The sequence below is a fragment of the Sarcophilus harrisii genome, chromosome 1 (assembly GCF_902635505.1).
Source record: "Sarcophilus harrisii chromosome 1, mSarHar1.11, whole genome shotgun sequence".
NCBI classification, from domain to species: Eukaryota; Metazoa; Chordata; class Mammalia; order Dasyuromorphia; family Dasyuridae; genus Sarcophilus; species Sarcophilus harrisii.
Window position 1 is genome coordinate 451,228,343 of NC_045426.1, and position 11,819 is coordinate 451,240,161.

Here is an 11,819-nt window from a genome sequence, read left to right on the forward strand (position 1 = left end):
GTTTAATCTATTATTTATTGTTTAATATATTGTAATAGATGACATTAGTTTGTGCATTTTATTTATTTGTTTGTAAACCCATTAAATCCTGGAGATGCAAAGAAAATAACCAAACAGGCCTTCTTCTCAAGGAACTCAAATGATAGAGGGGAGATAAAATGTATGCTCAGAATATAATTATATATCTAATGTATTCAAAGTAGACACAAGGGAACCCTAGAAGAAAAGGCATTAGCATCTTAGGAGTCCTTGAAAAGGCCTCCTCAAAAATGTAGTCTTTGAGTAGTTTTGTAGGATACCTGTTATTCTAAGAGGCTTAAGTGAGGAGAGAGAATATTCCAGTATAGAGCAGGACTAGTCAATGCAAAAGGATGGAGACTCCAAATGAATTATCTGCTGTGAATAACAGCAGCAAGTAGATCACTGTGGTTTGATTATGAATGATGTAGACTAGAAAAAAATGACTAGAAAAGGAGAATGGGATCAGATTTGATGAGCTATGAATGTCAAAGTGAAGAAAGTAATATGAAATCTCACTACAGTTGTGAAACTCAAATGAGATAACATATAAAAAGAACTATATCCATGTCATTTATTGCTATCACATAATATCAAGGTCCTCATGCTTAAAGTGGCCTAAAAGTATTGCTACAACATCATAGAATTTCAAACTGGTTTGAATCTAATTTATGCATTGGCATGAAAAAAGAAAGGTGGTTCAGTCTTTAAAAGTGCTCATATAAAAAAGATCCAAAGAGACCAAATTTTCAAAAATAATTGTTTTTATAAGAATATTTAAAATTAAATGAGTTAACCAGAGTCACATCAGTGAGTCAAAGGACTTGGAACAGAATTCATGTTCTTTGACATCTGGTCCAGTTCTTTAGAGTCTTTGCCTGCTGACTCACTATGTGTTCTTGGGAAATCACTTCCGTATTTTCATTTTATAGGAAAGTTACATTAAGCCCATTTAATGAAATGCTATAGAAAATGTGAAGTCTCCTGAGGGTAGGAATTGTGCCTGTGTTCACTTGTTTGCATATGTATTGATGCCAGCTTTGAAGAACACACTGTTTAATGAATGTCCTACTATAACATTGTAACCAATGGTCCTTTTCTAAAGTGAAAGATACCTTTGTCCTTTTCTAATGGTCCTTTTCTAAACTGTTTAGACATGAAAATTATGGCTTAGTTCTTTCATTTCTGGGCTGTTAGCTTGTAGAAAGGATACATGAATAGGACTAGTATTTGTCCGAGACCTTAAAACCCTTTAGACAGCTTCCCATTTTCTTTTCAGAGCTCCCCTTTACTCAACACTCCTTCCACACCTTTGAGAATATCAATGGAGAAAATTTCAATTAGGTGCTAATGGTCTGAAACACCTGTCTTTAACATCTGTTAATCACCCCTTTAACTAGGAAGGCCTGCTCCAGGCCCTGGATATTTCTTAAATAGAACCTAATATCTGGAAATGGGGGTTAGGGGAGGGGAAACAGCTGGAATGGCACTAAAGAGCAGCAGGAGAGAATTTTCTGAAATTTCAAATCATAATAATCTGCTATTTTATAGAATCAAAGTCTTTCTCTTTGTGAAATTATGCCTCTGGGCAATAGTTTCAAGTACTAAGATAAAAAAGGGCTCATTTTGGCAAGGTTTTGATGAATAAGGTAGACTTGCATGTTTATCAAATCACATAGGCAAGGAAGGAAAGCTAACATATTAGGATTCAAAAATATCTCAAAAACATAAAGCAATGGGTCAAATGAAATAAGATTCAATTTGGGAGAATAAGAGTAAAATCTTATACTTGAATTGAAAATACCAACATGTAAGATGAGTATAAGGAGGTAAAATTCCATTATACTTTGCCTGGAATTTTGTTTTCATTTCTGAGACATATTTAAGTAAATAAGTTAAAAATAACATTCAGAGGAGGGCAACTAATTATTTGAAGGATCTGTAGTTCATGTTAAGTGAAGCTTAGTTGAAAGAACTGGACATGAGTCTGAAAAAGAGAAGACAAGTATTAACTTCATGTTAACTTCACATGTTTGAAAGGTTATAATAAATATTCATTTATTCTTTTGATTTCAGAGGGAAACATTAGAAAAATAAGTAGAAGTCACAAAGAAGCACATTTAGTTTCCATGTAAAGAAAGGCTACCTAACAATCTTAAAGTAAAACAGTATGGTTCTAGAGGTACTGAACTTTAACTGGAAGTCTTCAAGCAAAGGATGAATGATTTCTTGTCATGTATTTATTGAAGGTAGTTATTTTCAGATATGGGTTGGATTTGGTGACCATGGATTACTTCCATCTCTGATATTCCATAATTTTGGGCTTGTGACACTGAAAGTTTCCATTGATCTTATTCTTAATGGCTTCTGAAACTTGTTCCTCCCAACTCTTTGCTATTGCAGTGTCAGTCTTTGTGCTTGGAATTCATTCCCTCTTTTTACCTTTTATGATCCTCACTTCTTTCAAAGCTTTGCTCAAACACCATCTTCTTTATGAAATCTTCCTTGACATTCTTCCACCTCCAGCAGCTGCTAATATGATATTTTGTTTGTATATAGTATGTATGTATATATGTATTTATGTATATATGTTACACTTATTTATATGTGTATATGTTTCCCTCCTGATAGAATGTCAGTTCCTGAGAGCTGTTACAATTTTGTTTTGTCTTTATATTCCTAGCACCTACCTACCAACTGCTTGACGCATTCGGAGTTCTTCTCATTTGTACAGTCATATAATGGCAGTCCATGACAGAAGATTCAATAACCTTTTTTAGCCATAATTAATTCTAATGTATTCATTTTAGATCCTTGCATAACCAATTGCCCATAGATCTTCCTTCAAGGATTACATACCTTTTAATTTAATGACTCTGTTTTCAAAATGTTCATAATAATGACACATAAAGTGAATAATGCTGCCAGCAAGACAGTATCAAAAATGTGTTACTTTCATAACCATTTGAGGCAATTTCTTCATTTTTAATCAGTTAGTTTTGAAATCCAGATGATAACAATCCCATTGTTATTTTCACATTCTTCTAGAAATTATACATTGAGCAAAATATATGTGCTATTAAAGTAGAGGGGAAACAGGCAACTGGAGACCAAAGTGCTAACATGCCATTTGAGTGGAAACATATGCTCAAGTAGAAAATGACCACAGGAGGAAAAATAGGAATTGGAAGATAAGAAGGTTGGGAATGAGTGACATGTAGCAAGCAACAGGTATGTTTAAGGCCATATAAAATCTGTGGCATTTTCCCTCAATTATTTCTTCATTATTTCCCTCTCTAGTAAAGATCAGTTGAAATGGCATAGGAAATGACAGGCTTTAAAATGGTGACTATGAATAGCGACTCTAACATTCTACAAATCAAGCATCTGCATTGTGATGGGAATTCTCACTGGTTGATGTGTGGAACTATATCAAAGCTGAATGTGGTTTCTGGGATAATTCATAGCTACAGCTGTCACCACCAGATGGGTTGATGTTGGAGTTTGGTAGAGAGAGGGAGTTTGTCGAGGCTGATAAACAGTGTTGTTTCCTAGTTGTCTGGCTTAATGGAGGGGCATTTTAGTGAATTCATTTTTAGAGTTCAGTAGAGGAATAACACAGATGGGCAGGAAATTTAGAAAAGAAATCCAAGTTTATCTCTTCAAATTTCTTCATAATGCATAAATGACTTTGATCAAATAAGAAGGAAGTAAAGGAACATTAAAGATAAATGAAATAATCCACCCCTCATACTCTAGAAATTCAACATAGGTACTTCATTTGTACCTGTTTGTACCTTCTTTGTACCTCTAAACCTAAAATATTTGTCGTAGTCAAACATATTGCATTTGATTTCTGTCAACTATTTAGCTCAGGGCAACTTAAGTGACAGTAAGATACATTCTCTTATCACCCATCTTAATAATTAAGTTCTCCCATCAGTTTTTGCAACTTATCACAAGGAAAATTAGCTGAAAATAAACTTAGTTGGGTTTTTTAAGATAGAAGAGAAAAGGTTTCTTTTGTCCTAGTCATTTGAATATATAAGTTTACTAATGAATGGTTTGGTCCATTTATCCAAGGAGAAAAATCAGGAAAGAGACCCAAAAGAACAATAATTTGAGAGATGGATATGGAGGATATGTAGAAACTTTCCATCTTTCAGCAGTGGATCTTTAAATATTCTAATTAGAAACAAATATTTCTCAGTCTCTGCCCAAATGAAACTGTTAGAAAATTAACAACAGAACTATATTATGAACTTAAATTTTTAAGGGGCCAACAGTGAGCCCATACTGGATAAAACATTATGTTGGTACTGGGATCAAATTGTGAATAATGAAATTTTTAATAAGCAACCAAAACAACTAGTGTCAATCATAAATCTCCTGTTAGGGAAAAGTTCAATTTCATTCCAAATAGAATTTACAACATCAGCAACTTACTGGTATCTTCTCTACGTAAACGTCACTTTGCTAGCCAGACCTCAGAATATACATATAAGTAATTCTGATGGTCCTTTGGAATCAGATCCAACCATGCATGGCACTGGGCAAATCACAAGTTAGTCTAATTATGGCCTGATGATAGGTGATGTGGCCACTGACATCTACGATCCTATTTTTTTAAATCCATTTCCTCAGCTATTCCTAACTTTCTTTTTTCTTTAATAATTCTTGATATATACTTCCATATTTGATATTTTAGCCTTTTTTGCTTAGTTGAATATTTTAACTTTGGCTCTTTGAAATTTTTCATTACATCAAAACAAAAGTCACCTTTTCCCACATTTATTCATCATTTTGATTACTATCATCCCATCCATTCTTGTGGCCACATCCCTTCATTAGGCCTTCTTTTTCCCCCAGTATAACTTAATATACAAATGAACATTTCTTCTTCTTTTATTTCCTTCTCCTCTGCTTCCTCCTCTTCCTCTTTCTCTTCTTTCTTTTCTTCCTACTTCCCTTCCTCCTCATTCTCCTTCTCCTCCCAAGTTTTGCTAAACACCTTCACCTGATGATAATCTTTGTCATCTCTATCCTGGTTTCAAAAAAGTCAATAACACAAAACTAGCTTGTTTGGACTTTTTTGTGCCTCCAGTCTGATTTTTAAATTATTTCCCTCTTTCCTACTTATAAGAATTGTTTGTCTTTGTACCTTTATTGTTGAGAGCTTTCCTTTTTATTTGAGCTTACTTCCTCTGAATAATATTAGTCAATGGGATATTACCTTGCTTTCATCTAAGCCTTTTGAAACTCTCTTTGTAAAAGAAAAAAAACTAGGATACATGTAAAATTATGCCTTTTCTGTCTTTTAAGAGATAGCAGTCATTCATTTTTAAGGTTTTCATTATTTTTACTTAAATAATGGTTATTATTTGTGGGTAAAACTTCCACATGTTAGTTGTTCTATGTTTTACAAAATTAAATAGTCATTAAAACAATCATTTGAACATTTAAAATTATGGTAGAACTAATGAGAGAATATGTATTGAATTATGGACTACTAATTTTCTAGAAAAAAGCAAAAATGAATTATATATTGACTTAAGGAAAAAATAAGTCTTTGGAAATGTCCTCCATTTTAACAAGAAGCAGTGAAATAATTAAATAGGTCTAATAGTACCCTTGATAAATAAATTGTACTGAAGGCTGAAAAAAATTGAATACTAAGCAGCAAATCCTTTGAAAACAACTTCCTGGGGAATGGTTCCATAGATCAATCATTTTCAGTCTTGTCTGACTCTTCAAGACTTCATTTGGGATTTCCTTGACAAAGACACTGGAATGGTTTGATGTTTCCTTCTTCAGCTCACTTTACAGATGAGGAAAATTAGGCAAACAGGGTTAAATATTTTTTCTGAGATCACAAAGCTAGTAAGTATCTGAGGTCGGATTAGAACTCATGAAAAATGAGTCTTCTTGATTCCAATCCATAACTCCATCTACTGTGCAATCTCTCTACTTGTAGATCTTTTCCCAAGATGTTAGTAACACATTAATAGTAACTTCTTGTAGTGTTCAAAATGCTCAATACCTATAGTTATATAGATTTTTTTTAGAGGGGGAGGGACAGGGGGATGTTTTGAAACATTTTCCACAGGAATTACAAGATATTATATAGCTTGAAGATTTAAAAGCTTAGTTAGAATCTTTAAAGGTAGAGGCCCAATTGAAATATCATTTCTTTAGACTTTTGTTTTTGTATTCCATTAGATTTCTGTTGTGTCCTGCTTTCTAGAGCCCCCAAATTGGGATGAAAAAATGTACCATGCTTTCTAGAGTCCCCATAATGGTATGATTAAAATATACCATCTTAGTGGAGAAGTGATGAGGCAGGGACTCCTGAGGATGGTGAAAAAATGAAGTCCATCTATTCCAAGAACTTTCTCCTTTTTATACCCTCACACCCTTATGTAACATAAACAAAAGTGGGCACCCTCCAAGTATATACTTTGCATATGGGGCTACATAAGCAACTTGGTATGGTATGTAGTTTGCCACCTGGTATCACTCTTCTACCTGCTATCACTCTGCTTCAATCACAACACAGGTTATCATTGCTCCTTGACTTCTCAGGAAGGCTGAGAGCCCTTAGGGAAGATGGGGAGCTGAACCAGACATTGTTAGCAGGTTCCCTGTGGGATAAAGGGTCTTATATCTTACCCAGAGTTTCCCCACTGTCTATGACCATCTACTTATTTCCAAGGATTTTTACTTGAAAGAACATTACAGATCAAGTCTATAAACCTTATTTGTACAAAAGGGAAAATGAGAATCAGAGAATTGAAGTTGACCCAAGTTTCCCAGGAAGCAAATGTCTGAGGGCAGTAAAGACAGAGATGACATAACATAATATGGGGAGAGAATATTATCACTGGAGTATGATTAATTCAATGAAAATCTTGCTTCTGAAATGACATCTGTGACCTCTAACAACACACAGCTTCCTAGGTCCTTTGTTTTCTCCTTTGTTAAATGAGGTAGTTGGACTCTAGATATTCTTTCTAACACTCCTTCTATGACCCTGTAAGCTGGGATTTAAATAGAAGTCCTCAGTCTAGAAATCCAGTGCATTTTCTTCTGAAACTTCATTGCTTTTAAAATTATACTTAGCTTTCTAAATTTTTCTTTCCCTTCCTGAAAAATGGCTTTGATATAATGCAGAGACAAGGACTCATCAACCAAGAGCAGTAGAGAGCAAAATCTGAAGCTGACTGTTTGGAGCAGTTACCTCTCCTAAGGAGCCAGCCACTAATGGCAAAAACAAGATATCTATATCAAGGGAAGATGAGACTTTTGGAGAACCTCAGACAGAAGGATCCACATATTTGTTGATGTATATGATTTAGTAATTACATTGGGAATCTTTGGGGTTAATAGATACACCCTGAAGATTTTCTGTTTTGTTTTCCTTCTATAAAATTTTCTTCTGTAATTTGGCAAACAGTATGATTTCAGGGGGGCAATTGATGGTTCCAGTATACTAAAGTTTCCCGGTTTTCCAAAGAGAGCACATGAACTAACAGAAGGGAGAAAATGCTCCAAAATATATCTACCCCTTTTATTTTTTGCAAGTTTCTGAAATAAGATTTTAAAATGTGTGATTTTCCATTTGGTCTTTTTAATCCTCAAATTCTTTGAAAGTAGATGGACTATTGCATAAATATGCAAATATGAAACACAATGTGAATACCAAATAAATCACAAATGATTTAAAAAATGAACAAAGTACTTGCTTTTTATATTGTTTTCATTGATAAGTCATAGGATTATATTTTTAGAAATGAAAGTAGCCTTTGAGCCCACAGAATGTAATACCTTCACTTTTTAACATGAGGAAATTAAGACACAGAAAGGTCAAATATATTGTATAGGGTCACCCAGCTAGTCAGTGTCTGAGAAAAGATTTGAACTCAGGTCTTCTTGACTCCAAATACAACCTCTGTTGTACCAGTGTATGACTGAATGTCTTGGGAAATTTTCTTGGCTCATGTTGAATCTTTACAGTAAATAAAATCCACATGAATACATCTATATTTAAAATAAAGGCAGTGGTTCCCAATTTTCCTGGAGTTTGAATATTCTATCATTGTTTGCTTGGTTTCACGCCCACCCACAAAAAGAGCAGTCTGTTCTATGAATGGTTTATTTTCATTAAAGGGAGTCTTTAAAAAATTCTTTTTCAGAATATTTTGAGAATTTAATGGCATCCCTTGAAATAACTGGAGACATACTAGAATGTCCCAATAACAAGGCTTGGAATTGTTAAAGTAAATAATCTTGGCCCTGCCTGCCTTAAGCTGGTGACATCCTTTTGCTCAGACTTTACATAGAACTTTGTTTTGTATTTTACTATTGAAATTACTATAAATTAGCATTTGTACAGTAAAATGTGTGCTGTTATTTTTTCTTCATATTATTTGTCATGATGCCAGGGGCAAATAGAGGCAGCTAGGTGGCACAGTAGATAGAAAGCTTACCTGGAATTAAAAAGACTTAAATTCAAATATTACCTCAGATTTTCCTAGCTATGTGACTCTTGGTAAGTCACTCAAACCTCTCTTTACCATAATTTCCTCATTAGTAAAATATTTTGGCCAAAAATCTTGAGGGTCCCCTCTTCCCAGATGGAATCTTTTTGTTTAACTATTCTCTACCTCATTTCTTACCTAGCCTTATTGTGTCTTGCCTCAGTCGACCGGCAACCTGTTAAAGACTTTGGCTTAAAAAGACCAAGGGCTCCCACTGCATCCAGTGACATATATAGTTGTAGCTATTTGCCACAGGACCTAGTTGGCTCCAAAAGAGAAAGTAAGGCAGGTAACTTCACATAACCCTTCTTCACTTAAATCCAATTAACTTGCATGGCATGGAATCACCTTCCTCATGTCATAGTGCTCTTGGAGAATAGAGGACAAACAACAACAAAATGTGCATAATAGTGACACTTTACTTTCAATGTTATTATGGGGATTAATAAAATAATAATTGTGGAGTGCTTAGCACAGTATCTTGCACATAGTAACTGTTTTATAAATGCTAGTTATTATTATTATACTATTCACTTAACTGGCCCTTAATAAATATTTTTTTTTTACATAAGTGAAACCATAATTCTCTTTGGATGTATGTTATCATCTCTTAGATTGTAAGTTTCATGAAGGCAGATACTTCATCTAATTTAAACTTTTATATTCCTCAGAACCTTTTACTTCTCTGAACACAGTAGGTGGTTAATACATGCTTGTTGAATTACTATGAAGGGCAGAAGGCAAGATCTTCTTTGTAGTGTCTTAGTACTGGAGTCCTAACACATTACAACTAAAAGGGACCTGGAAACTTATTTAATTTGATCCTCTCCCACTTTTTTATAGGCTATTGTGACTTTGTTCAGATTGTCCATGTTGATTTGTCCAGATCAATAAACTCATGAGTAGCAGATTTGGCACATTTTGAATCCCTGTCTTCGGACTTCTAGTCCAGTGTTTTTCCTAACACAGCATTGTTTTAAACTGTTGCTTTCTTTCTTAAAAAAAGTTGAATCTACTAATATTCTGAGAGTCTCAATACATTCTTATCCTCCCTCCCTCACCCCCCCCTGCAAAAAAAAAAAATCACTGATAAAGGACTGATAAAAAAAAAAGTTTCAAAATGCCCTCTGTTCTCTTTTATAAATATATATGAGGATATGAATAAATATAAAAGAGAGTAGGCATATTTCCTAATCTCAGACAAATTAAAAATAATAATAGATTTAATTAAAAGAGATAAGAAAGAAAACTACATTTTGTGAAAAGATATCATAGATGAAGATGGCGGAGAAAGCACACACAACTTTCTAAGCTCCTCTCATGCCCTCACAACCAAGTATTAAATTCAGCCTCAAAAATAGCACTTGTTTGCTAAAATTTATGAAGATTAGAAGCACACTATTTACCAGCCCAAGATAATCTGGAAGATCTCCAGAGCAGGTTTGTCCTGAGGGGCGGGATCAGACCAGCATGGGCAAGGAGATAGGAAAGACTAGCCCCAGGACAGTCGTTAACCTGCACAGCAGGGTTCTTTGCAGGGCACTTTTCCCAGCTCGACCCTGCAGGCCTAAGTTACTTCCAGGTGGGGAACTCTTTCCCCAAACACTCCAGTACCTCACTGCTCTTTGTAGCCAGTTGGCAGGACAGCTACCCACTCATACACCTATAACTGCTCTGCAGAGGAAGCTGGTAACCTCCTGGCCCTGAAGGCAGACCCTACAGGCCTTAAAAAAAGTGAGTAAAAAAAATCAAAAGGAGTATGGATAGCTTCTATACAGAAAGAGAGCAACATTTCAACCCTGAGGAGACTAATAGCAGACAGTCTCCAGATAATTGTTGGTCCCTAACACAAAAGGCTATCCTAGAAGAGACTATTACAAACCTTAAAAGGGGACTAGAAGAAAAATGGGGAAAGGAAAGAGAAGCTATGCAAGAGAGCAACAACTTCCTGAAATGTGAATTGGAAAAGGTAAAAAACTCCCAAGAAGTGCAGGGAAACAGAATTTGTGAATTGGAAAAAAGAATAACTCACTAAAAAAAAATTAATGAAATGGAAAAAAAATTCCATAGAGCAAAACAACTAATTTAAAAACTGAATTGGTCATATACAAAAAGAAGTAACAAAAGCTAATGAAGAAAATAACTCACTAAAAATCAGAACTGAATAAATAGAAATGACTGATTCATTGAGACATCAAGAATCAGGCAAACAAAACCAAAAAAAATGAAAAACTAGAAAAGAATGTTAAATATTTACTTAGAAAAGCAACAGACCTGGAAAATAGATCTAGGAGAGATAACCTAAGGATCATAGGACTTTCCAAAATTTATGATGAAAAAAGAGCCTAGATACTATTTTCCAGGAAATCATCAAAGAGAACTATCCCGAATAGAAGCAGAAGGTAAAATAGGCATTGAAAGAATTCCATCAAACACCTTCTGAAAAAGACCCTAAAATAAAAACTCCAAAGAATATTGTGGCCAAATTTCAGAACTATCAGACTAAGGAAAAAAATATTACAAGCAGCCAGGAAAAAACAATTTAAATACCGAGGTGCCACAATAAGGGTCACTCAAGATCTGGCTGCCTCCACATTAAAGGATCAAAGGGCCTGGAATCTGATATTCTGAAAGGCAAAAGAACTTGGAATGCAGCCAAGAATAAACTACCCAGCTAAGCTGAGCATTTTCTTCCATGGAAGAAGGTGGGCATTTAAAGAAACAGAGGAATTCCATTTGTTTCTAAAGAAAAAAAAACAGATCTAAACAGAAAACTGTATTTCTGTCATGGATATACATAAAGACCACATGCATAATTTGATTTTACTGATATAACTTTAAAAAAAGGGAGGTAGAAATGTAAAGGGGATAGTGTCAGGGGAGCTAAAAAGAAAGAAACTACATACGACAATGAGGCAAAGGAAACCTATCATATCTAAGGGAACTTAGAGAGGGGGAGGAACATTGTGTGAATTTTATTCTCATCATAGTTGGCTCAAAGAGGAAATAATTGACATATTTGTTTTACAGAGAATCTTCTCTCACTTCATTAAAAAGTGGGAGAGGAAAAGGGAAAAGGAAAAAGAGTAATAAGGGAAGGGTACAAGAAAGGGGAAGGGATTCAAAGGGAGGAAGGAGGGATCCTAAAGAGGGAGAACTGTGTGACACAAGTAGCACCCATAAGTTTAATGCTAGGGAAGGGGGGAAGGAGAGGGGCAAGAAAAAGAAAAGCATAATTTGGCGATGTTAGGATGGCAGGAAATA